This window comes from Microtus pennsylvanicus, chromosome 3 (genome assembly GCF_037038515.1).
Source record: "Microtus pennsylvanicus isolate mMicPen1 chromosome 3, mMicPen1.hap1, whole genome shotgun sequence".
NCBI classification, from domain to species: domain Eukaryota; kingdom Metazoa; phylum Chordata; class Mammalia; order Rodentia; family Cricetidae; genus Microtus; species Microtus pennsylvanicus.
The window spans coordinates 15,315,153-15,342,452 of NC_134581.1; the positions used below are offsets into that span (position 1 = coordinate 15,315,153).

Below are 27,300 nucleotides of genomic sequence, written 5' to 3' on the forward strand. Positions count from 1 at the left end.
AACTGAAGCAGTAACGGATTGTGGAGGCGTACAAATCGATGGTTTGAATATGAAGAATTGAAGTTCTTTCTGCCTTGAAGTCAAGGACATGGCCTGCATGCTTAAAGGACATAGGGGCTGTTGGAGAAATCAGACTTCCCCAGGGAGTTAGTAGCAAGGCCTGTGGGATCCTGTGTGAAGGTAGGCGTGAGTAGCATTATGCAGGCAGGCACCGGGTGCGAACAGGAATTGTGCCTCTGTTGACAACCTCAGCGGACAAGTCCTCACTGTTCTTAAAAACAAAACAAAAACTGATTGGGCAAAATGCATTCATTTAGCAATTGTGTGGCTTTACTACCTGCCAACTTCTGGGTAGGCCTTGGGGACCCGTGTATGTAATGCATCTTGTTTTGTCCTTAAGGACGCATTTTGGGATTCAATGAGTGGGAATTATAACCCATGATTAGTAGCTGCTGCCTATAGAATGTGCTTCCATGATAACCTGAAGAGAGAATTCCTGAACCATTACATTCAGGGCCAGCACTGAATTAGCTGGGGGACATAAAGGTTTGTTCACCCGGAGCTACATGTACATGAGTGTCTAAAATAGTACCTGGGAGTCTTCCAGCTAGACAGGTGGGAGCTCGAGGCCTTCTTTGCACATAGGAGCTCCAACTTTATAGGGTACAGGAGCCTGGGAATACTTTTTATCGTTTGAGTGGCACAGTCTAGGCCTGTGTTTAGAAAGATATGTTGGTGTCACTTAGGGAGTGGCAGAGAGAGATGTCAGGACCTCTGGTAGTGAAGTCAGCCAGCATAGAGGAGGAAGGAAGAGCCATTTGAGAGGGAATGGCTAGCCTAATGGGAGAGACAGCCTGGGTTCAGGAATGTGCAGGCCAGAAGTCTAAGTCTGACCAAGGATCTAAAACCGCCTCTGGGGGGTAGGCTCAGTTGTAGACCTCCAAACCTTTTGCTGTTGAGACAGGGTCTCCTGAAGCCCATGCTGGTGTAAACCTATTATGTAGTGAGGCTAGCATTGAACTGCTGAGCTTTCTGCCTCTACCCCGGAAGTTCAGGGAGAAGGCCTAAGCCACCATCCTCACCTTTCAAACTCCTGACTCCTGAATGGGTGACTGACAGATTTGCTGGTCTGTTAGGTATTAAGAATGGTGGGTTTGAAGGAATTAGAGGGGGTTGACTTTGACTGGAAAGGAGAGATCTAGCATTTGATTGTTAAAAAACTTGTAGCTTGGTGGAGTGTGTAACTGTAAATCCTAGGATTCGAGGAGTCAGATAAGAGAAGACCCTAGGATTGGGAGTTCCAGGGCAGCCTGGACTGTGTTGTGAGACCCTGTCTCACATACCTGCCCTCTCTCCTACTTGAACATGGAACATTGTATTTTCTTTTTAACCCCTGAGACAGGGAGTCACTGTGTTAGCCCTGGCTGTCCTGGAACTCTGTTCTGTAGACTAGGCTGATCTTGAACTCAGATCTTTCCCTCTGTTTCCTTAGTGTTGGAGTTAAAGGCTCAGCCATCATGCCTAGCACGTTCAGTCTTTTACCTTACAGATGGAGGTAGTTTTTCCCACATCCTGGGTCAGTGATGAGATACGCATTTCTGGTTTGTGTGCATTATTCTGATACTTAGGAGAAGAATTTCAAAAACTTATGTGTGTGGCTTAGCACACATTTATGTGAGTGCACTTACACATATGGAGACCAGAGGAGATTCTCTCTGTTATTACTCTCCACTTTATTTTTTGAGACAGGGTCTCTCACTAAATTTGAGGCTTTTATTTCTCCTAAATTAGCACTCGCTGGCTGGCTAGCTCTGCCTGTTGTTTCTGGAGTTCTTGCTTGTCACAACATTCTAATCCACAGAACCACAGTCTAGCTCCCTGAAATTCTTATACTAGTTGAGGAAATTGAGTCACTGAAGAAAGAACAGGTCACACTCCACACCTTATTGTGTACTTAGTTGGGAATTTTTGTGTTTCTTTTGCTATTTATTTACTTATTTTTTAAATTCTGTGTGTGCATGTGTCTGTGAGTGTATGACTTGAGTGTATGGGTGCCTGAAGATGTGTTGATCCTCCTCAGCTGGAGTTACAGACAGTTCATAGCCTCCATATTAGTGCTGGGATCTGAACTCAGGTCCTTTGGAAGAGCAGCAAGTGCTCTTAACTGTTAAGATCTTATACTTTTAAGAGAAAGTTTCAGGTAGTTCAGGCTGGCCTCAGACTGTGTAGCTGATTCTCAGCTAGAACTTCTGATTCTCTTGCTTTCACCTCCTGAATGCTAGTACCACAGATGTATACCACCATGTCCAGATGATCTTTCTTTGGGGTTTTTGTGACAGGATTTTTCTGTGTTAATAGTCCTGGCTGTCCTGGAACTCTATGTAGACCAAGCTGGCTTCAAACTCACAGAGATCCTCTTCCCAGTGCAAAGTGTGTGTGCCACCATGCCTGGCTTATTGCATAATTTTTTAATTTCAAGAACATCTGAATCTGGACTCATGCCATCAATCCCAGAACTCTGGAAGTTCAGGCGATATGATCAGATGCTCAGGACCACCCTCTGGTATACAGCCAATATGAGGACACCTGTAGTTTTTTTCTAGTTCTATTATTAATATCATTAAAGATTTGCATACAGAGTTTTTCTTTCTTTCTTTTTTTTTTTTTTTTGATTTTTCGAGACAGGGTTTCTCCGTAGTTTTTTTTTTTTTTTTTTTTTTTTTTTTTTTTTTTTTGGTTCCTGTCCTGGAACTAGCTCTTGTAGACCAGGCTGGCCTTGAACTCACAGAGATCCGTGTGCCTCTGCCTCCCGAGTGCTGGGATTAAAGGCGTGCGCCACCACCGCCCGGCCACATATAGAGATTTTTGTAAGAAAATAGATGTTTATTTTTTCTGAGCTAAATGTCCAGAATACAATTACTGGGTTGTAGAGTATTGACTGAGTTTCTGCCCAATCTTGTTCTGCCCTGTTCCCGCAGTCGTTTAAGTCCCAAAGAAATCATGCAGAGGTCTACATTAATCATAAACTGGTTGGCCCATTAGCTCAGGCTTCTTATTAACTCTTATAACTTATATTAGCCCATTATTCTTATCTGTGTTAGCCACATGGCTCAGTACCTTTTTCAGTGGCGTAGTCACATCTTGCTTCTTCTCTGTCTGGACAGGACTGCAGAGGGAGCTTCCCTCTTCCCAGAATTCTCCTGTTCTCACTGACCCGTCTCTACTTCCTGTCTGGTTGTCCCACCTATACCTCCTGCCTGGCTACTGGCCAATCAGCGTTTATTTAAAACATAATTGACAGAATGTAGACAATTGTCCATTAAATACTCAGTTGTTTTTGCTTTTCATTGTGGTTATTGGTGCTTTGATATCCCTATGTGGCCCAAGGTGGTCCAGAACTCTTTGTGTAGCTCAGGATAACATTGAACTTGTGACATTGGCATACTTCATGGTTATGAGTGCTGGGATTAAAAACATGCCCAGCATGAAAAATTTTTTTTAAATAATCTTTTTTTTTTCTTTAAAGGTTCTTTTTTTAATTATTTTTATTTCATGTATATTGATATTTTGCCTGCATGTATATCTGTGATGGTGTCAGATTTTGGAGTTATAGACAGTTGTTAGCTGCCATGTGGGTGCTGGGAATTGAACCTGGGTCCTCTGGAAGAGCAGTCAGTACTCTTAACCACTGAGCCATCTCTCCAGCCCCTGAAAAATTTTTAATTGTATTTATTTTGTGTGTTCAAGTACATACGTTCGTGCATGTATGTTTGTTCCTTCGAGTGCCACGGTGCGTTTGTGGAGGTTAAAAGAAAACTTGTGGGAGTTTTTCTTTCCATCATGTGGTCTTGGTCAGACTCGGAGGCAAACATTTTCACCTGTGAGATTGTCTTGCTGGCCCCGTGTATCATCTTTCTCTCTGAGAGTCTTACTATCTAACTTAGGCTTCCCTCAAATCTCTGATCCTCCTGCCTCAGCTTCTCAGATGCTGGGTGTTAACAGGTATGTACTGCCATACTTGGCTAGAATCAGTATTTAAACCCAGGCTGAATGTTTGACTGACTATCCATCTGCATTTGTTTTATATTATACTAGTAAGGGGGGCTCCGTTGAGTCTTCTCTGGTGTATAGCAAGCTGGGGTTCTAGTGGTGGATGTAAGAGGTAATACTGGAGAGGTGATGGGGCCTCACGTTGAACTTGAGGAGCACGTGAGCAGCCATCTCAGAGTCCAGGTCTTTGTTGAGATAAGGTCTTACTGTAGCCCAGGCTAACCTTGAACTTGCTGTATAGTCCAAGACTTTGAGTTTTTGTTCTTCCAGTCTCCATCTCTCAGATGCTGAGATTATAGGCATATATAGTAGAAATAAACTTTTTTTTTTGGAGGGTGGTTGAGACAGCATCTTACTATGTATCTTTTGTTGGCCTGGAGCTTATATGCTGGTCTCCAACTCAGATGAGCTCATCTCTGTCCCCATCACCCTTGCTGGAATTAAAGATGTTTGCCACCGGATTCAGCCTTCGGAAATAAAATCTTGTTGGAGGAAGCTGGAAAGATAGCTTAGTGGTTAAGGGCACCTATTATTCTTTGGAGGACCCTGATTCCATTTCCAGCACCCACATGGTGGTTAACAATCCTGAAACTGGAGTTACGGACAGGATCCAACACCCTTTTCTGGCCTTTCTGGACACTAGGCATACACATGGTATATTCAAACAAAATTCCCATACACATAAAATAAAAATAATTTGAAAGCGCCATTCTTGGACCTAAGTTCAGTTCCCAGCACCCATGTGTAGCAGCTCCTAACTGTTTGTAACTTCAGCTCTAGGTAGTTACACTTTATTTTATTTATTTATTTATTTATTTTTGTTTTTCGAGACAGGGTTTCTCTGTGGCTTTGGAGCCTGTCCTGGAACTAGCTCTGTAGACCAGGCTGGTCTTGAACTCACAGAGATCCGCCTGCCTCTGCCTCCCGAGTGCTGGGATTAAAGGCGTGCGCCACCATCGCCCGGCTTTTTTTATTTTTATTTATTTATTTTTTTGGTTGAGTTACAGTTTACTATCTTCTGTAGGTAACTATCTGCATTTGTAGACACGGATACGTAATTAAAAAAAAAAATCTTGGCTGGGTGTGGTGTTGCATACCTTTAATCTCAGAGCCTGGTCTACATAAAGAGTTCCAGGCTACACCATGAGACCCCGTCTTTATTTTTTTTTTTAATTTTTTTTTTAAAGATTTTATTTATTTATTATGTATACAACATTCTGCCTGCCTGGATGCCCATACGCCAGAAGAGGGCACCAGATCTCATTACAGATGGTTGTGAGCCACCATGTGGTTGCTGGGAATTGAACTCGGGACCTCTGGAAGAGCAGCAAGTGCTCTTAACCACTGAGCCATCTCTCCAGCCCGAGACCCCGTCTTTAAACACAACCTTACTGCTTTTCAAGTTCTATGCTAGTTGTTCTGGCACCATATTGAAGAAAGCCAAGGGCTTAGGTCCTAGGACCTGGTTGGGGAACAAACTTCAGCTGGACCTTCAAGAAGTCTTAGTTTGGCAAAAGCAGTAGCAGGAAGGTCAGTGTCTGTGGTAGAAAATGTAAGTAGAGACAAAAGACTTGACAGTCATTGGGGGGTTCTGGAAGGTTGGGTTGGATCCAGAATGCTTGCATAGAGGAACTTAGAGGAATTGGGAGCCCTGAATGTCTTGGCGTACAGCTGTGATGGGGTCAATTTCTGCTTTTTTTTTTTTTTTTTTTTTTGAGACAGGGTTTCTCTGTGTTGCTCTGGCTGTAGGCCAGACTGGCCTTGAACTCCAATCCCGGTTAGTGAGATGACTCAGCAGTTAAGAGCATTGGCTGGTTTTCTAGAGGTTCAGAGTTCAATTCCCAGCACCCATATGGGCCGTTCACAACTGTCTATAACTATAGTCCTATGGGATCTGATGCCTTCTTCTGGTATGCAGATGTACATGCAGACAAAACATCCATATGTGTAAGTAAATCTTTATAAAAAAAGCCATTGCTTTGGTTCTGTGGGGAGAGAGTGGACTTGAACCAAGTCAGCAGTGAGGAGTGAGGTGGAGAGAAACAGGGTTTAAGACAGAACTCTTGTGAATGTATGGGACCTGTTGAGTGGAAAGGTCAGGAAGTGACTGACTAAGCAGAGACTTGGAATACAAAAGTGATCACTTTGGCCATGAAGAACACTTGTGTTTTGGTAACGGGAAGGATGGACGAGGAAGCTAACTAATTGGGCGTACTAGGCAAGGACTTAAGGACTTTACCACTGAACTGCATCTCCAAACATGTAACGGCCACTCATCCCTCAGTTTTTGTTTTTTGTTTTTTTTTTTTTTTTTTGAGACAAATTTTTTTTTCTTTTTCTCCAAGACAAGGTTTCTCTGTGTAGCTCTGGTTGTCCTGGAATTAGCTCTTTATAAAGAGCAGACTGACTTCAAACTCAGAGCTCTGCCTACTTCTGCCTTCCAAGTACTGGGATTAAAGGTGTGCATTACCACCACTGCCCTGTGAGACAAAATTTTGTTAGTTCAAGCTGACTTTAAATTTGTAACTCCTACGTCAGTTTCCAGAGCACTGGAATTATGGGTATGTATCATCATGACTGATTTCCATAACTTTTTTCTCTCCCTCTGGATAGGTCTTTCTGTATAGCTCAGGTTAGCCTGGTACTCACTCTGTAGGCATGCCCGGACTCTTGATCCTCTTTCCTTTACCCGCTCAGTTCTATAATATGTAGTTCTATAGCCTCCTTTACACACACACACACACACACACACACACACACACACACACACACACACACGGCTTTTTGAGACAGAGTTTCCCTGGAACTCACTCTACAGACAGGTTGGCCTTGAACTGCCTCTGCCTCCTGAGTACTGGGATCAGTGGTCTACTGCTACCCAGCTTTTACAGCTGTCTTGATGAAGGGTACAGTTAACATAGTGGAATGGCAAGTAGCAACAGGCCCATTTTATGGAAGGTTAAAAAAAAGCCTGAGGACTTAGCTGGGCATAATGGTGCATGCCTGTAATCTTAGCACTTTCTGTACTGGGAGACTGGGAAATTCCAGGCCAGTTTGGGTTACATATATGATGAGTGAGACTGCTTTACAGGAGATACAAAGGGGGAGAAGTATTGAAAATAGGAGCAAGGCCTAACCTAGATAGGATGTCAGCTATGAGAACTAGACTTAAGTAGTTGCAGATTGTGATTGCACAGGTTATAAACCTCCAGAGTGTCAGAGAAAATAAGAGACTTTGTATGAGCATCAAAGAGCAAGAGAACTTGAGAGTATTGAACCTCAGAGGACCTTGAAGTGGGAATTAATGCAGATAGGGTGTGGTTGAAAGTGTGCTCTGTGTTGGTCCACGTTTTCCCCGCCTTTTCACCTCTTTCCACTTAAGAACATTTCTGTATTTTTTTTAATTTATTATGCATACAATATTTTGTCTGTGTGTATGCCTGCAGGCCAGAAGAGGGCACCAGACCCCATTATAGATGGTTGTGAGCCACCATGTGGTTGCTGGGAATTGAACTCAGGACCTTTGGAAGAACAGGCAATGCTCTTAACCTCTGAGCCATCTCTCCAGCCTCCATTTCTGTATCTTTGCAACCATTTTTGAGACAGTTTTGTTTTTTTTTTTTTTTTTTTTTTTTTTGCTTTTTCGAGACAGGGTTTCTCTGTGGCTTTGGAGCCTGTCCTGGAACTAGCTCTGTAGACCAGGCTGGTCTCGAACTCACAGAGATCCACCTGCCTCTGCCTCCCGAGTGCTGGGATTAAAGGCGTGCGCCACCATCGCCTGGCTTTTTTTTGGTTTTTTGAGACAGGGTTTCTCTGTGGTTTTGGAGCCTGTCCTGGAACTAGCTCTTGTAGACCAGGCTGGTCTCGAACTCACAGAGATCCGCCTGCCTCTGCCTCCCGAGTGCTGGGATTAAAGGCGTGCGCCACCACCGCCCGGCTTGAGACAGTTTTTGAGACAGTTTTTCTATGTAGGCCTTGCTGTCCTGCAGCTTTCTGCGCAGATCAGGCTGTCCTCCATCTCCGTGTGGTACCACACTCACCTCTAAGCCATTTCTTTTTTGTTGTTGTTTGGTTTCTTTGAAACAGGGTTTCACTTTGTAGCCCTGGCTGTCCTGGAACTCATTCATTCTGTAGACTGGCCTGGCCTTGAACTCTTGAGATCTGCCTGCTTCTTGCCTCCCAAGTGTGGGATCAAAGGTGTGCGCCCACCAGTATGCCCAGCTCTTATTAGATCCTTTCACTCCTCCTGTTACATTGTCAACACTACAGGCTGGAAGTAAGGAGATGGTCCTGCTAGTTAACGTGGTCATTTCATACTGGGTCCCCCTCAGCCCATGCTTTAGGGTATTCAGTCTTCCTAGGTTGGGTGTGATGGAACTGTAATTCCTGCTCTCAGACTGATACTGCAGCTAGAGGTAGCCTGTGCTCCCTAGTGAGGCACTGTCTCGAAATGTAGACAGCCTTCCACGGAAATGAAAGCCAACCAGTAAAGATCCCCAAGCAGCCAATGGAACAAAGCAAGCAGTACTCCTCAGGGTCACAGACTTGCTCTGCCTCTTGACCATCCATCTTTCTTTACTCTGATCACTACTGATACTGCTCAAATAGCAGTTTCTATAAATAGAGATTTAGAGTAGTTTACAAAATTGAGCTAGCTAGAGGGCCTAATTTAGCTTTAATGAATAGTGTTTCCTATTTTTCTAGTGCTTGGGTTTGATAACTAAGCATTTTTTTTTTTTGATTTGGGCCTTGGGTAGAGAGATGGATAGGCTGCAGTGGCACAAGCTTATGAACTATAGAGAGCAAAGATGGCAAATTTATTCTGTGAAGTAAATTTCTACAAAACTTGGGCAATCTAGTGACTTCATTTGGCTCATATTTTCTTTTATTGTTTTTTTTGTTTGAGACAGTGTCTCATTCTAGCTCTGGCTGATCTGGGTCTTACTATGAAGGCCTGACTTCCCTGCCTTTGCTTTTCCAGTGCTGGGATGATAGGCATGTGCTAATATGCCTGGTATTTTGACTTAAATTTTTATGCATATGTATGCATATGTGTGTGTGTTTTTTTAAAATGATTTATTTATTTTTATGTGCTTTGGTGTTTTGCCTACGTGTGTGTGTGTGTGTGAGGGAGGTCTCCTGGAACTGAAGTTCCAGATGGTTGTGAGCTTCTGTGTGGATGCTGGAAATTGAACCAGGGTCCTCTGGAAGAGTAATCAGCCAGTGCTCCTTTTTTTTTTATACCTTATAAACTTTATTTAAAATTACACCAAAGGGACAAAGCAATAAAATTTTTTTTTATTTTTACTTAAAAATTTCCACCTCCTTCCCTCTTCCTGTTTCCCTCCCCCTTCCCCCATCCTCAGCCAGTGCTCTTAACCCGAGGCATCACTCCAGCCCCTGTGTGTGTATATTTTTTAAAATGTGTATGTGGATGATGTGTGTTTGTGGGGGCATGCATGCATGTGTCATGACACATGTGTAGGCCAGAGGATAACTTTGTGGAGTTAATTTCCTCTTCTGCAGATACCCTATCACGGATTTATATTTTTACCCCAGATACATATACACATAAATATATATGCATGCCCGCTTGCCTGCCCGCCCACCTGCCTGCCTGCCTGCCTGCCTGCCAGGGTCTTATAGCCCAGGCTGGCCTCAAACTCACTGTTGGGAATCAAACTTGCTAAAATAACAGGTGACCTTCAACTTCTGATCCTCTTGCTTGTACCTCCCGTGTGCTAAGATCACTGGTGTGCACCACCACCTCAGGCCATAAATGCTGGGGATCAAATCCTGGGGCTCATACATATTCAGTAAGCACTCAGCAAACAGCTATATTTCCAACCTGGACAGAATTAATACTTCAAGAAACAGTAGACTAAGAAGGTACAACTGAAAAAAGTATGAAATGGCTCAGCAGTTAGACACTTGCCATCAAATTGGATAACCTGAGTATATCCACATGGCGGAAGGAACAAACTGACTCCCACAAATTGTCCTCTGACTTCCACATACACTGTGGTATCCCCTTCTCAAGTAAATATAAACTCCCTGCCTTTTTTTTTTTTTTTTTTGAGGCAGGGTTTCTAGGTGTAGCCCTGGTTGTCCTGGAACTCACTCTGTAGATGAGGCTGGACTTGAACTCAGAAATCCACCTGCCTCTACCTTTCAACTGCTGGGATTAAAAGCAAGTGCCACCACTGGCAAAAAACAAAAACAAACAAAAAAAACTTTTTTTTTTTTTTTTTTAAAAGAAATAGCTCAGTTGGAGTCAGGAGTTAGAGCATGCTTTTAATCCTGAGAAGCCTGCTTTACATAGCAAGTTTCAGGGCAGTAAGGACTATGTAGTGAGACCCTATCCAAACAAAACAAAACAGCCACAACAAAAAACCCAAATTCAACTGAAGAGACTGGAGAGATGGCTCAGTTGTTAAGAGCTTTGAGGAACCCAGACCCGCATGGCAGTTTGCAACCATTTATAGCTCCAGTTCCATAGGATTCATTCATTGCCTTCTTCTAGTCTTCACGGGCACTACACACTTGTGAACAGACATGTATTTTTTTTTGGTTTTGTTTTGTTTTGTTTTTCGAGACAGGGTTTCTCTGCGGCTTTGGAGCCTGTCCTGGTACTAGCTCTGTAGACCAGGCTGGTCTCGAACTCACAGAGATCCGCTTGCCTCTGCCTCCCGAGTGCTGGGATTAAAGGCGTGTGCTACCATCGCCCAGCTGTGAACAGACATGTATATACAGACAGGTAAAATACCCATACACATATAAATAAAAATAAATAAATCTTCAGAAACAGTCAAGTCAGGTGTAGTTGTTCAAGCCTAAAATCTCAGTACTGGGAAGGCTAAAGTAAGAGAATTAACCTGAAGTTTAAGACAAACCTGAACTGAATTAGTGAATTTCAGGCAACCCTGGGTTGCCAGCTGAGACCTTGTTCAGAAACAACCCCCCCCAAAGGAAGAAGAAACAAAGAAAGTGAAAAGTATCCAGTAGACGGTTCCCATTAGAATCTTGGTTTTTAAAAAATATTAATAGAGAGGCCGATGTAGCCCAGTTTGGAGAATTCTTTCTGCTAGGCATGGCATGCATAAAGTCCTGGGTTCACTCTCCAGGACTACATAAACCTGGGGTGATGATGCCAACCTGAATCTTAGACATAGATGCGCGCGCGCGCGCGCACACACACACACAATCAAAAGTTCAAGACCGGCCTGGGCAACATGAGACCCTGACTCTGAGATGGCAACATGTACTTACTGTTCTTGCAGAGGATTGCCTAGGATTGGCCCAGAAACAACATGGTGGCTCACAGTCCATAACTCCAGTTCCAGGGGATCTGATCCTTCTGACCTTTTCTGACTGCAGGCACACATATAGTGTACATACATACATGCAGGTAAATGTTCATACAAATAAATAAAATAAATATAAAAGTAAGAAAAAAGAAACCCTAAGTGAAAAACAAACACTGCTGTTCAATATATATGTATGGTGCATACCCGTTTTCCCAACTTTGGGAGGAGGAGGCATTAGGATTGGAAGTTTAAGACCAGCCTCACCTACATAGCTAAGTTAGAGGCTAGCCTGGGCTTATATGAGAATATGTTTCAAAAAACTCAGAGGTGAGCATGGTGGTATACACCTTCAGTCTTGGGAGGTAGAGACAGGCAGATCTATGTGTGTTCAAGGTCAGCCCGGTCTACAGAGAAAGTTCCAGGCTAGCTGGGGATACAAAGAAAGTGGGTGGGAAGCACTGAGAAAAACAAAACTGGGAATGGTGCCACACACTTGTAATCTCAGTACTTGGAAGGTGAAGGCAGGAGGATCTTGAGTTCAAGACCGGCCTGGGCAACATGGGACCCTTTTTCAGAGAATCAGGACAAAGTGTAAGGGCTGAGGAGGTAGCTTAGTTCATAAAGAACTTACTGTATAAGCATGAGGACCTGAGTTTGAGTTCTAGCTTTCCTCAAAAGATGGTTCTATGGTAAGGGCTTGTAATCCTAATGTCCTGACGCTCACTGGCCATCACCTAGAGTAAACGTTAGGCCTTGTGTCTGAGTGAAAGATTCTGTTTCCAGCCACAAGGCAAGCTTTCCCGAAAGATGGCACTTGTGGCTGACGGGCTGCTTGTGCACACAGCACTGCACTCCCCCCACACCTGCGCTGTGCACCTCCAAAGAAAAAGATTTTGGAATTAATTTTACATCTTTGCTCTCTGAAATTTCATAATTTTTGGTCTTGAATGGACTGCATAAAGCATTTAATTTCCTTACAATGGTCTTTTGACAAGCAGGATGACTAATGGGTGAGATGGGCAGGAGACTGAAGTGACATTGCCCTCTTCTTTGGTGGTGGTTAGTATGGTAATTCTATTTCTGTTTGGGTGCTCACCAGTGTTCTTCTCTTTTGTTCCTGCAGGGCCTCTGCTCTCCAGGAAGACAAAGCTTTCAAAGCTGCCTGGCAGTGGACGGTGAGGTGAGATACCTGAAACAACTCTGTAGAGGAGAGAGGAAGGATAGTGGGCTTCCTGGCAACGTGATTAGCCACCCGGTTTTAAAGCAGTAACAGTGAGGAGAAAGCTCTGTCAGATAGTACCTTTATTTAGTTAGTGGCTTCTGGGGATGGAGCCAAGGGTCTCTAGTATGTTAGGCAAGCACTCTTATCACTGAGCTACATTTTCCTTTTACCATGTGGGTCCTGGGGCTCAAACTCAGGTCATTAGGAGTGGTGGTAAGGGCCTTTATCTAGGGTGGACTCAAGGGTTTGTAATGTTTGTAGCCACACAGAGACCAAGTCCAAATATTCCCCATCTTTAAGGGTTTGTGCTGCCACAGATTTTCTTTTTTCTTTTTGAGATGGTCACAGCCCTTGGGGAGTGTGCCAGTTAGAGGAGAGCTCAAGGGCAAGTGAAACACTTGGAAAGGGTGTGTCATATTCAGGGCAACAGTGGCCATTACCCATTTCAGTTGCCTTTTTTGGTATTTGCTCTTTATTGCTGTGGATGGTTTTTTTTGTACCTAAATGTGGGCGTCTACAACAAATTTCCCATACAGAATTCTTTTTACTGATTGATATATATGTTTTGGAACAGAGCAGTGGAATTTTTATTTATTTCTTTTTGTTTTTTTGTTTTGTGACAGGGTCTCATTATGCAACCCTGGCTGGGCTAGAACTCTGTATAGACCATGCTGGCCTAAATTCTTAAACGTTGGATTAAAGCAGTGCACCATCACATTGGTCCTGAAATTTTTAAAGAATTTTTGCTGGGTAGTGGTTGTGAATTTCTTTAATCCCAGCACTCAGAAGGCAGACACAGGTGGATTTCTTGAGTTTGAGGCCAGCCTAGTCTATAGAGTGTGTTCTAGGACAGCCAGGTATACACAGAAAAACTCTTATCTTGAAAAACAAAACAAGTTATTTTCTTAGGTTAGCCTACATACTAGACGTTTCAAAATAATGAGTTCTGGAGGCTGGAGAGATGGCTCAGTGGTTAAGAGCACTTGCTGCTCTTCCAGAGGTCCTGAGTTCAATTCCCAGCAACCACATGGTGGCTCACAACCATCTGTACTTACATCTGGCGCCCTCCTCTGGTGTGCGGGCATACATTGAGGCAGAATGTTGTATACAAAATAAATAAATAAATAAATCTTTAAAAAAAAACAACAAAATAAGAGTTCTGAAGACATTCCTCCGTTGATTTTGCAAGTGTTCTGGTTATCTTCTGTTTTATCTCTGTAGCTGGGCTGGTAACATCTTCCCTTCAGGCATCCCAAACGCACATAGAGGACTGCTTAAGAAGATTTCAAAGTGGGGGTGCTGGAGAAATGGCTCAGCAGTTAAGAGTACATGCTGCTCTTTCTGAGCATCCAAGTTTGGTTTCTATCACTCACACAGTTGCTCACAACTATCCAGAGCTTCAGTTCTAGAGGATCCAACTCCTGGCCTTGCAGGCACCAGGCATGTGGTAGACATACGTGCAGGCAAAACACCCTTACACATAAAATAAAAATTAAAATTAATAAACAAACAGTGAAGATGATTCCAAGATTTTCTATGGTAGAAATGAAGTTCTGCATTGGTTGTCATAAATGCCTCTCTAACTAGCTGGAGTTGTTCTTACCGCTAGTGCGCATGTGTATTACTGGAGATTGAGCCCAAGGGCTTGAGCATGATAGGCAAGTGATTTTCCACTGGGCTAGATCGCTAACCTTTTTAAATTATATTTTGAGACAGGATCTTGATAAGTTCCCTAGTCTGGCTTCCAAGTCTCTCTACAGGCTGACATAACCTAATTTACCTCGATTATCCCAATTCTGGGCTTACAGGTACTGGAGAGATGACTCTGTAGTTTTATACTGATTTTCCAGAAGACAGTTTGATTCCCAGTACCCACATCAGCTCAGAATCACTTGTAATTCCAGTTGCAGTGGATCCAATACCTTTAGTCTTCAGAGACATCTGCATTTATGTGTACATCCCCCTCCTGATATAAGTTATTAAAAATAGAGTAAATCTTTAAAATTTAGGATTTCAGGTGCTTATTCACCCCTGGTCTTTAGAAGAATTTTGCCAAGAAAAATAATGTAGAAAATAATAAAATTCTGGGTTAGTTATTTTTATTTATTTGTTTTTTTTGGTTTATTTTTTATTTTTCGAGATGGGTTTTTCTGTGTAGCCCTGGCTGTCCTGGAACTCATTTTGTGGACCAGGCTGGCCTTGAACACTCAGAGATACACTTGCTTCTGCCTCCAGCGTGCTGGGATTAAAGGTGTGTGCCACCACTGCATTTTTATTTGAAAATAATCATTCTAAATGGCATTTTAAAAATTTGGATATTAATTATAACATTGGACATCAAACTTTTTGGATACTAATTTACTATGGAATATTTACATAAAATATTCTTTTCATCCCTATAAATGTTCTGTGTATATTCTCTTGCTAGAGCTGGGGTATCATCTTTGTATCAAATATGCCAGCTCAGGTAGCCTTGCTAAATACAGTGTTTTACAGTAGAGTCCAGTCTATTGAGTACCACTTGAGCAGGGCTAGATTCTGGGTTTAGGGAACAATAAATTAGATTGTAAGTGTCTTACATTTTTAGATCTTTGAGCTGTGTTGGAAAGATTGAATTGACTGAATGGGAAAATTTGGTAGGAGAGTAGAAGAGAAGCTCTTTATTAAAGATTTAAAAATAGAATTCATTAAAGTCACAAATAAATAACAGTAAGATTTCTGTCTCACCCTTTCCTGTTCTAAGTTTGTACTCCCAGCTGTTGCTTCTGCTTACCTGCAAAAGATAATAGTATTTTGCCAGTAGGGTAAACAGTATTGACCTGCAGCACTGAGTATGTCAGTCTGTAGCCTTGCAACCCTGAGTATGCCAGTCTGTGTGATGATTTATCGATTGCACCTCAGGTTACCTTTATTTCTCTCTCTCTCTCTCTCTCTCTCTCTCTCTCTCTCGCTCTCTCTCTCGCTCTCGCTCTCGCTCTTTTTTTTTTTTTTTTAAAGAGGAGGGATCCCTTGTGATCTTAACAGCTTGAGAAGAAAATGACTTTCTTCCTGTTTAGGCCCCTGATGCCCCAGGCTGCCAGTGCCCTTTCCCTCTGTGGTGTGAGGGGGTGGAGGAATGTCCTGGCCTACCCTCTTCCATCCTGTCATGGGGTTCCAGGGATAATAGGGTCTATTGTGGGCTGTGTCCAAGGAATGGCCCTCCTTCAGTGTCAGCCTTTCTGTGGCCTCTGTGTCTGGGGTGCTGTGGGGCTAGGCTGTTTCCTTATGCTGTATTGCTGTTGAGGAGGGTTCTGAAAATGATGCTTATACTTTGTCCCTGGCCCTGCTCTCAAATATTTTGTTGTGCCTTGTCCATGCTAAGCAATCGTGCTACCACTGTATTACATCTCCAGCGCCATGTATCTTGACATCCCCTTTTTTTATTTTGTTTTTTGAAACAGGGTCTCCCTACATAGCCCTGGCTGTCCAGGAATACACTATAGACCAGGCTGGCTTAGAACTCACAGAGATGTATTTATTTCTTTCTCCTGAGTTCTGGGATTAAAGGCATATGCTACGACACCCTGCTTTTTTGGGGGTGGGTGGGTCGCAATTTGAGACGGGTTTTCTTTTTCTTTTCTTTTCTTTTTGTTTTTTTTTTTTTTTTTTTTTTTTGGTTTTTCGAGGCAGGGTTTCTATGTGGTTTTGGAGCCTTCCTGGAACTAGCTCTTGTAGACCAGGCTGGTCTCGAACTCACAGAGATCCGCCTGCCTCTGCCTCCCAAGTGCTAGATTAAAGGCGTGCGCCACCACCGCCCGGCTGAGACGGGTTTTCTATGTAGCCCTGGCTGTCCTGGAAGTAGACCAGGTTGGCCTCAAACTCACAGAGATCTGCCTGCCTCTGCCTCCCGAGTACTGGGATTAAAGGTGTGTGCCACCACTGCCCGGCACACCCTGAATTTTGATAAACATTCATATAAACTCCTTGTGGCCCTGAGCCTTACAGCAGATCTGAGGCCATATTTGGAAAAACAGGCCTGCTATTTCCAAGGGTGGTTGAGTGTGTAATCATAGGAGGTTGGGCCCTTCCCCTGGGCCTTTCACAGATATGTTTCAATTGATGTGTTTGTGGATGAAATTGCATATTTAAATATATTTACTTATTTTGATTTATATTGATGCTAAAACTCACTGAAGATGAGTTCTTTAGAGAGGTAGGCAAGAGGTCTTTAACAAAAATCTTTTTTTTTTTTTCTGATTTGATGCTGGAGGGAGATTGAACCCAGAACTATATACATGTTAATTAAGCTTGTACCTTACCCCTGAGATACACCCTTAGCCCCAGATTCCTTTAAAGAACAGATTTGTGGGGACTGGAGTGATGGCTTTTTGGTTAAGAGCACAGGCTGCTCCTCCAGAGAACCTGGGTTTAATTCCTAGTACCCATATGGCAGTACATAGCTGCCTGTAACTCCAGTTTCTGGGGATTTCAATACCTTTACACAGATATACATGCAGGCGAAACATAAATGCACATGAAATAAGAATAAATTATTAAAATGAGTATGTGTCTTGAACTAGGTTAATACAGTAATTTTGGGGAGAAAAAATAGATTTGTGCCGGGCATGATGGCACACACCTTCAATCCCAGCACTTGTGGGGCAGAGACAAGAGGGTCTCTGTGATTTCGAGGCCAGCTTGGGATACAAAGTAAGTTCTAGGACAACCAGGGCTGTTACACAGAGAAACCCTGTCTCATAAAACCAAAACCAAACACTGCCCCCCCCTCCAAACTAGGTTTGTTTTGGTTATGGATGTTTTTTCTCTGAGATCAGCTTTCTTGACCCCGGTGAGCCACTTTGTCCCTGGGGAAAATATATGAGGTTCTGTCTCTCTGTCTCTCTGTCTGTCTCTCTGTCTGTCTCTGTCTCTCTGTCTCTGTCTCTCTGTCTCTGTCTCTCTCTGTCTCTCTCTCTCTGTCTCTCTCTCTCTCTCGGATTATTGGGTTCATACAGAGAGGTAGATGTGTTACCTGTTGTGCTTTATTGGGTTCTGTGAAGGGTAGTTGAACATGTCGGCAGAGGGAGGGCTGAAGGCTTTGCTCTGATTGCAGGTACCTGGTGAAGCTTTGGAATACCTTTAGGCTTTGGAATGGTCCTAGAATTCCTTCTTGATCTTCTGAGTAAAAGATTCCATTCTCTACTTCCTGGTATTGCTCCTCTGCCTCCCTAGTGTCTCTTGTCTCCATTCCTTTCCTCCCCTTTCCTTCCTTTTGTAAAATACTAGGCAAGTGTTTAATCAATGAAATAATGTCCTCAGGCTGTCCTACTCCAACTCAACCTGTTCTATCCTCTGCCTGAGCAGAATGTTGTTTATTTCTCTGTTTTAGGATTCAAAGTACCATATTATTTTTGCCAAATGAAGGAATAAAACATATGTGCCCTGCTGAGTTAAGTTTGCAAATGCTGGCACTTGTTATAAGAAGGGGTTTTAAGAGAGAAATCTATATAGGGCTTGGTGATATTGTGGTGTTGAGTCATGACTTCTCAGATCTGAGAAACTGTTGCTGCTGGGCAAGACAGGTAAGATTTTTGGTATGAGCATCATGATGTTGGACAGTGATAGCAGGACCTTCAGAGAAACCTGGACTTGAGGAGGAAATCCTCCCTAATGTGACTTTAGGGAAGGGCTTTGGTTTCTTTCTCTTTCTTTTCCTTTTTTTCCCCAAGATGGGGTTTTCCTGTGTAGTCCTGGCCGTCCTGGGAACTCACTCAGTAGGGTGATCTGAATGGTGCCTCTGGCCTATGTCTGATAATTAGTACTTGTTATCTGCCCGTTTTATTTTGGTATAAATTATGAGTTTGATATCCAGTAAAAGATGAAGAGATGATTCAGTGCTTAAGAGCAGTTACTGCCCTTTTTTTTGGTTTTGTTTTGTTTTGTTTTCGAGACAAGATTTCTCTGTAGTTTTGGTGCCTATTGACCAGGCTGGCCTTGAACTCACAGAGATGTGCCTGCCTCTGGGATTAAAGGCGTGTGCCACCACCGCCTGGCTGAGCAGTTACTGCTTTAAGAGAGGGAGGACCTGGGTTGGATTCCCAGCACCCACATGATGGTGACTATAATTTTGTTCCAGAGATCCAAAACTATTTTCTGACCTTATCAGCAAGCATGCATGTGGTGCACATACATGCAGGCCAACACTCGTACACATAAAATCTTTTTTCTTTTGTTGTTATTATTGCTATTTGTTTGTTTGTTTGTTTATTTATTTAATTTTTTGGTTTTTCAAGATAGAGTTTCTCTGTGTCCTGGCTGCCCTGGAACTTAATATGTAGACCAGTCTTGTCTAGAACTTACAGAGATCCATCTACCTCTGTTTCTTGAGTGCTGGTAAGAAAGGCATGCACTACCACCCAGCCCTAAAATAAATAATAAATAAGGGTGGGTCTGTCCCCCTGCCCCCCCCCAAGACAGGGTTTCCTGTGTAGCAGCCCTAGCTGTCCTGGAACTAGTACTGGGATTAAAGGCCTGCGCCACCACCACACAGCTGTTAGTCTTTTTGAGACAAGATTTCTCTGTATAACAGTCCTAGCTCTCTTGGAACTTGCTTTGTGGACCAGACTGGCCCTGAACTCACTGAGCTCCACAGCCTTTGACTCCCAAGTGCTGGGATCAAAGGTGTGAACCACCACTGCCCTGGCCAGTAAGTACATTGTGAGGAAAAAGGAAACAAACAGGGCCTGGAGAGTGGGTCAGTGTTTAAGAGAGCTTGCTGCAGCCCAGCAGTGGTGGGACATGCCTGGGGTAGGAGGAAGAGCTGATGGCCTCTGTCTACTTATGGATATCACAGTATGTGCCATACGTTCATCTCCCTGAAGACACAGTGGCTGAGGGTGGGGAACAGAAATGATTAAGGGACAAGGCAGCTTGATCTCATATCCAGAACAGCCTGTTTTTAAGAAACCAGTGACAAGCCGGGCGGTGGTGGCACACGCCTTTAATCCCAGCACTCGGGAGGTAGCGGCAGGCGGATCTCTGTGAGTTCGAGACCAGCCTGGTCTACAAGAGCTAGTTCCAAGACAGGCTCCAAAACCACAGAGAAACCCTGTCTCGAAAAACCAAAAAAAAAAAAAAAAAAAAAAGAAAAAAAAAAGAAACCAGTGACAAGAGGTGTACCTAAATGGTAGAGTATGTGCTTAATTAGCATGGACATAGTCCCTAATTTAGTCCCAGTCCCCAAACCAAAATGAACCCTGAGTGGAAGGAAGTATATTTCTGCCATGGGCACTGCAATACAGACTGCTTGCTTTTTGTGGAGTGATAATCCTGGTAGTTTTATTTCAGATTTGGATCTAGGGTAGAGAAAGCGGGACACCTAGTGGTATACCTGGTGATATCCATATTTCTTAGCTAGCTTGCAGATAGATACTTGTGCATCCTAATGTGTTCTCATGCAGAGAGGTAGCACACCAGTGGGTGACTGGGTTAGGATTATTTATATTTTGTATATACTTTTTTGTTTTGAAACAGAATCTACCTGTGTAGCCCAAGCTGGCTTGAGCCCACAGCATGCTTCATCCACCTTAAGTGCTGTTAGTTGTTTTTGGAGACAGTATTTCTTTTGTAGACCATATTGGCCAAAACACAGAATCTTCCTGCTTTGTTCATGTTTGTACATGTTAGGGATTATTGGTGTGGGCTTCTGTGCTCAGTTGCAAGTATTTTTAACATTGATTTTTTTTTGACATTTATGTGTGTTTATATGTGTGTGTATATGGTAGGTGTGTAGAGGTCAGGGGATAACTTGACATTTATGTGTGTGTGTATGTGTGTGTACACGGTAGGTGTGTAGAGCTCGGAGGATAACTTAAAAGTTGTTTAATTTTCCATCATGTGGGTTCTGGGGATTAAGGTGAAGTTGTGTCAAACATCTTTACCTAGCTGGTCCCAAAAATATTTTTTAATTTAATTTTATTTAATTAATTCATTAATTTACTTGAAATTTTTTTAGATTTATTATTTTATGTATATGAGTGTTTTGACTGCTTGTGTATTTGTGTGCCATGCCAGGGCAGGTCAGAAGAGGGCTTCAGATCTTCTGGGACTGGAGTAACAGAAGGTTGTAAGCAGCTCTGTGGGTGTTGGGAATTGAACCTGGGTCTTCTGCAAGAGCAACAAGTGTTGCTAACCTCTGGACCAATTCCCAGTCCCTGAATATACTGTTTCATTTACTGTATTGTTCTTAGCAATGTGCTTAGGCAGCAAGGATGGATCTGGTGGTCGGTGACACAAATTTGGGCTCTCCTTGTCCTTAGGCAAAAGGAAGAAATAAAGACAACAATTTTTCTTAGATGATATTTTTCAGAAGACTAGATTGGTCGTGGGATGTGTTCTGTCTCTTAACAAGTGACTTCAGTCTGTGTGTGTGTGTTTCTGATTTCTGTAGTATAAAGTAGGTTGGAGGGCTAGGCCCATCCCAGAGCTTCGGGAAAGGGCCTTGCAGAGCTGACAGGCTGTAGTCTAGATTATTTTCAAAGCCAAGTTCACATTTTGGGACGTAGCGATGTGTCTGTGGCCTGTAAAGCTTTTCCCTGTTTCTGATATGAGCCCTCAGGCAGTAGTGGAAACATTCCAAGGACTGGCTGGAGTGGATTGCAGTAGCTTCTTGGTTTGGTCATGGTTTGGATAAGGGGAGGCAGGGGTGTGGAGGATAATTTGAAAAACTGTAGAAAGAGATGGAAGCCAGATCAGAATACATAAACATTGTTGAGAGGAGGGAAGAAAAGGTAACTCAGTGAATGGAAGAATTTTGCTTGTTTGCTTTGTTCTTTCCTAGACACTTGGAAGAATTAGATTGCTAGAAGGATCTGTTGGGACAGTGAGAATACTGTGGGGCCAGGTGGGCTAGCAGTGGGACTCAGAAATGGCTGCAGAGACATTGATCAGCCTTGAGTTGGTAGAATTATGACAGAATAGGTAGAGCTGGTTCATGAATGGAAAATGAGGCAGTGAAGTTAGACTGGCCCATTGTTGAGGAATGGTGCTAACAGGTAGTAGTATTGTGCTTTTTCAAGAAAGGTTGAAATGTTTTGTGTTGATAGAGTTGGGAAGGCATACAGTGAAAGAGAGATAAAATAATTTTTTAAACTTTATTTTTATTATTTTAAATTTTGTGTGTGTGTTATGAGGTACTTGGTATGGCAAAAGCCAGAAGAGTCAGATCCTCTGGAGATGGAGTTAGAAGCAGTTGTAAGCTGCCTGATGTGGATGCTGGGAATTCAGTTTAGGTCCTCTAGAAGATCAGTACATGCTCTTAACCCCTGAGCCATCTTGCTTAGCCTGGTGGTCTAGTGGTTAGGATTCGGCACTCTTCTCACCATGGTCTGGGTTCAATTCCTGGTCAGGGAACCAGTGTTGTAATTTTAAAAAGTGGCTCTAGAGATAAAGACACCATGCATTCAGGTGGAGGGGTTTTTGTTAAGGGAACAGGAGAGGGGAGACAGGCCTCTGGGGACAGGAGCGCAGAAGAGAAGAGAGGGCAAGAAGGAGAAACAGGCAGAAGGAGAGAGAGAGAGAGAGAGAGAGAGAGAGAGAGAGAGAGAGAGAGAGAGAGAGAGAAGGAGCAGACAAAGAGAGATGGGGAAATGGGCAGGCCCTTTTAAAAGGGAAGTCGTGAATGTGCACAGCGGTGTTCTTAGTGCACCTTGGGTCCTGCAGCTGAGGACCCAAGGACAGGCCAGTGCAGATGCCTAAATACTAACAGTCTCCTTAGCACCTGAGAATTTTAAAACTACACTTATTTATTTGTGTGTGCATTCATGCACATGCCTTAGTGCTTGTGTGGAGGTCAGAGAATAACCTTGGGGAGTTGATTCTCTTTCCACTGTGTGGATTCTGAGGATTGAATTCTAGTTGTTAGGCTTGGCAGCAAGCACCTTTACCCACTGAGTCATTTTGCTGGCTTGACACATGAACTTTTGATCATCCAATTAATGAAACAAAAACCTTTACCCTTTCCTGGAAGCCAATTAAGATATAGATAAAGGATTCAGGCAGTTGGTTATAGTCACAGTATCATCTTGATAGCCAATAGCTGTTGGAGAGTAGGGTTAATCACCTGAGCTAGTGACTACTGGTGTTTCTCTAATGGTGAACTCGACAGACCTGTTTGTCTGAGAGGCTACCTGGCTTGGCTGTCTTTCTTTCTTTCTTTCTTTCTTTCTTTCTTTCTTTCTTTCTTTCTTTCTTTCTTTCTTTTTTTAAAGAAGTTTCTTTATTAATTAACCAATGAAATCGACAGATTGTTATATGACACTCCCACATCAGTTGGCTGTCTTTCATGTGCTGCTTGGGAGACTAAAAGTTTTTCTGGGCTGGTTTTATGTTTACTTCATCTTTGTGTTTCATCGACTACTTGTTACGTAGGTATGTGTGCACAGATGTGTGGAAGCTGGAGGACAGCTTGTGGGATCTACTCTGTTCTTCCAGCAGGTGGGTCCCAGAGATCAAATCTAGGTCATCAATCTTGGCAGCAAGCACCTTTGCTAATTGATGAGTCTTTTGCCTTCTTGTAGCTAGTGCTTGGTACTCAGAGGTCAGAAGAGGGTATCAAATAAATCCCTTGGAATTGGAGTTATGGACAGTTACGAGCCACTATATGGATGCTGGGAGCTGAACCCAAGTGATCTGCAAAAATAACAAGTGCTCTTGACTACTAAACCATCTCTTCAGCCTCATGTTTTGTTTTTAAGAATTACGTATTTATTATATATACAGTATTCTGCCTGCATGTTGTGAACCACCATGTGGTTGCTGGGACTTGAACTCAGGATCCCTGGAAGCTAGTGCTTTTAACCACTGAGCCATCTCCAGCACCAGTCTCATGTTTTGTTTTTTGAGGCTGGATCTCTCTGTATAACAGAGGCTAATTTTAACGTTGTGATCCTCCTTTTTGCACCTCTGAGTTGGGATTATGGGTAAGTACCATCATGTGTGCTGTGTAGACCTGGCTGTTCTGGAACCCACAGAAATCCACCTGTCTCTGCTTCCTAGTGCTCAGATTGAAGACATCTGCCACCACACCTGATTAAAAATTAGTTCTGAAACAATGCATTTTTAGGCATTGTAGTTTAATTTTATCTGCTTTTTAATTGGTTGTTTTTAAAAGTCTCTCTAATCTATAGTTTTCTCTTCTTTTCTTTGCTCTGCTGAAGAACTTAAGCCTGAAGAATTATGTTGCAGGGGGAGACAGCTTGTTCTTCCCGGCTGCCCGGCTAATTTAGTCCCAAAATAACCACACAGAAATTGTATTAATTAAATAACTGCTTGGCCCATTAGCTCTAACTTTTTATTGGCTAACTCTTACAACTTAATTTAACCCATCTCCATTAATCTGTGTATCACCACATGGCTGTGGTTTACCAGCAAGATTCTAACCGGTCTATGTCTCAGGCGGAGGATCCATGGCTTCTCTGACTCTGCCCTTCTTCCAGCATTCAGTTCTATTTTCCCCTCCTACCTAAGTTTCTGCCCTATCAAAAGGCCAAGACAGTTTCTTTATTCATTAACCGATGAAAGCAACACACAAACAGAAGGAATTCCTACATCAGGGTTACAATCTAGATTTAAGAGATTGTGCCTCAGAGTAATTTCTCTGTGTTATTTCTGTGAGCTGGCAACTGGACACTGCACCTTCAGTTTTGGGTTTGGTTCCTTTTTGTGAGGCGGGAAGGGGATATAGTTGTGTCTTCTCCTGTGGCAGTTTTTTGCTATGTCCAGAACACGGCTTGTGTGGAGGGATATGGAGCCAGAGTGGAGTCAGTCCTACTTAGCACGGGTGCGGCAAATGTTGCAAGAGGAACATTTTTAATGCCTTTTGTGGTTGATTCACGGGGCTGGGTCATCTGTAGAGCACTGCCCCACCTTAGCCCTTCCCACTTTTCTTCACTTAACTCTGAGCTTCCTTGATTGTCATTTTCTGTTCCTAGTCTCTTCGGCTGTCTTTTCTCCTGTTCTCCTTTTGTTTGTTGTCTGAGTGGGTGAAGTTTGAGGCTAGGATACAGGTTCTTATTACTCAGGTGCTACCACATGGGGGACTGTGGAAGTCTCTGTATCCTGTCTGTAAAATGAGGGACTGTTTTTTATGTTATCTTAAAGATTTTCGTTTTATAAACCTTTTCTGAATTTCAAGGCTATTTTAGAGGGCTTTTCTATTTCTTCATGTAGGAGATAGTTTTAGCTGTAAGGGAGTGGAGACATGAGAACAACCAGAATTCAATGTCTGCTTATATTTACTCCCTCAACTAGGTGGGCAGTCTCTGTGGGAAGATGATCATGGCTTTACTTGCTAGTCTGAACATCCAGTGATAGAAGCTTGCCTCACAGACTGGATACCTATCATGTATCTATGCTATCTTTATTTTACAGTTAATTTACACTTAAAATTTCATTATTTTACACTTAAATAATTAACATTTTTTATTTATTTTCTGTGTATGCTGATCCATCTTGCCAGCTACATTTGTAATTTTGAATTTAAGTAAATTCAGATTTAATGTATATCATAGCGCAGGCTTAAGGTAATTTTTTTTTTTGTTAAAGTTTTTTGTCATTTGAGACAGGTTCTCACTACGTAGCCCTGGCTGGTTGTTAATTTGCTCTGTAGACCAGACTGTTTTTGAACTCACAGAGATCTGCTGGCCTCAGCTTCCCGAGTGCTAGGATTAAAGGCATGTATTACACTAGTACTCCCTAGTACTAGTGGAGCTAGACTACCTGCCTGCTACAGGTTTGATGGAGTCCTTTACTGCTTTGGTAAATTCCCAGCACTTTTTGTTTTCATGATTTTAACCTAAGTTTTCTGAAGACTGCCCTTCAGGGAGAAGAATGTAAAGAATTTCAGTTAGGGAGGTGTGGGCTGTGTTGGGAAAAGGGCTGGAGAGGCTGCTGGGTACTGCTGATTAGCCCTCTGTAGGAGTGGGTGTGAGGCTGCCAGTGCAGATAAGGTCACGAGGTGAGTGAATCTTCTGTATTGAAACTGAATTGCCATGATTTGATTAGGTCAGACCCACTCGAAAGGCAGGAGTCTGGTGCTGATGTTCTCTGGCTTTTTGGTTGGTAATAAAAATTCTAAGAGGGGAGACCCTGCCCTTATCTTAGGTAGGAAGATAGCAGCTCCCCCACTGTCAGTTTATAAAAAAACAGCAATAAAAAACCCAGCCCAGAGACTTATTTCATTCTATAGCCTTTGAAAATTTATTCATAAATGAAATTTCACCAGATCTGTATAACCTAGTAGTAGTTGATTTTATTGATGCCACTGTTTTTTTTAAATAAGCATAATTAATTTACAGTTAACAATACGAATAAACCGGGGCTGGAGAGATGACTCAGTGGTTAAGAGCATTGCCTGCTCTTCCAAAGGTTCTGAGTTCAATTCCCAGCAACCACATGGTGGCTCACAACCATCTGTAATGAGGTCTGGTGCCTTCTTCTGGCCTGCAGACATACACACAGACAGACTATTGTATACATAACTAATAAATAAATAAATATTAAAAAAAGAAACATTGTTAAAAAAAAACAATACGAATAAACCTTACATGTGAGCATGACATATTTTTATGCTTTGATGGTGGGAATGTCAAAACTATTTTGGGCACCAGTTTCTTGGGTTAGTTGCTCATGTACAAAAGTTATGCAGATCAGAAGGAAAGTCCAGGAGTGGGAGTGGACTAGTAGATACTTCTGTGTGTCCTGGCCTAAGACAGAAGGTTCTTTCCCAGTGTCCCACACTCTGGAGTGTGCAGTTTTCTGGGAAAGCTGGCATCTCACATTCTTGTAGAGCTTGCCTGTCATTTGGAGGTCGGCACACAGTAGACTTAGAGGTTTGGAAAGGCTTTAGTAAAGGGGGCTGTTTTGTAGAGCAAATGAGTCTACAGTATGAAGAGTAGATGTGAGAGCCCAGAAGCAGTCTCTGGCCTTTCTCTTCTGTGCCTGTTCCTCATGCCCTCAGCTCGGAGTTGTTCTGGGGGTTGGACTGTGAGGCATCTCAGTATTTCAGGCTGGCTTGGAAGATACAACACAGGGAAGGAAGCAAACCCAGAAGCAAAGAGCTCCACAGAAATGTTATTGTTTGGAGTAATTAGTCAGCTCATAATTCTCCATAGGAATTTTCCTTTGAGGAAGTCAAGTTTGGTTAGAAAAAATAGTTCCATGTTTCGATTCATTAGTTGTCTGGAAACTGACCCTCTTATAGTCTTAGAACTAGCTATTTCAGACCCATTACTCGCAGCCTGAATTTATGGGACTTTTTTATGGCACATGCTTTTTAATCAAGCAATATGAGAAGGGCCAACTTCTTTCTCAAGCTATTCAACTTGCTCCATTTTTCTCTCCTTTTTCTGTTCAAATTATTAATGAAGTGTTTGATAATAACTCAATACCAGTAAAAGTAAGGGAAAAATAACTTAAATCCTTAGGTTGGAATATGAATTGAAAGACATTTTGTCAAAATCTGTCAGTCCCATATCTAGGATTTTTATCTTCAGATATCTTTATAGAAGAATGCAAAAACATGTATGTTCTTGAAAAAACATGTGCAAGGTGCTTAAACACTTGAATTTGTGTGCATATTGCTGGAGCAAGTGAGGAAGTGATAATTATCTGGGTTTTTGTATGCAATGTTTGCATACATGCAAAGGAATAGTTACGAAGTATATGACTGAGCTTTGAGAATGA

The 27,300-nt window shown here is 42.6% G+C and overlaps 1 protein-coding gene across 4 annotated transcripts in view; it reads left to right on the forward strand.

Annotated features, from left to right (window-relative positions):
• Dag1 (dystroglycan 1) overlaps positions 1-27,300 on the forward strand; it is a 67,438-nt gene that overhangs the window by 1,314 nt on the left and 38,824 nt on the right. For 3 of the 4 annotated variants that reach the window (XM_075964629.1, XM_075964628.1, XM_075964627.1), the window contains exon 2: positions 12,481-12,537. The exons of the other annotated variant lie outside the window; for it this stretch is intronic. The gene's annotated coding sequence lies outside the window, so the exon portion shown is untranslated. The remainder of the gene's footprint in view (positions 1-12,480; positions 12,538-27,300) is intronic. 4 annotated transcript variants of the gene reach the window in all.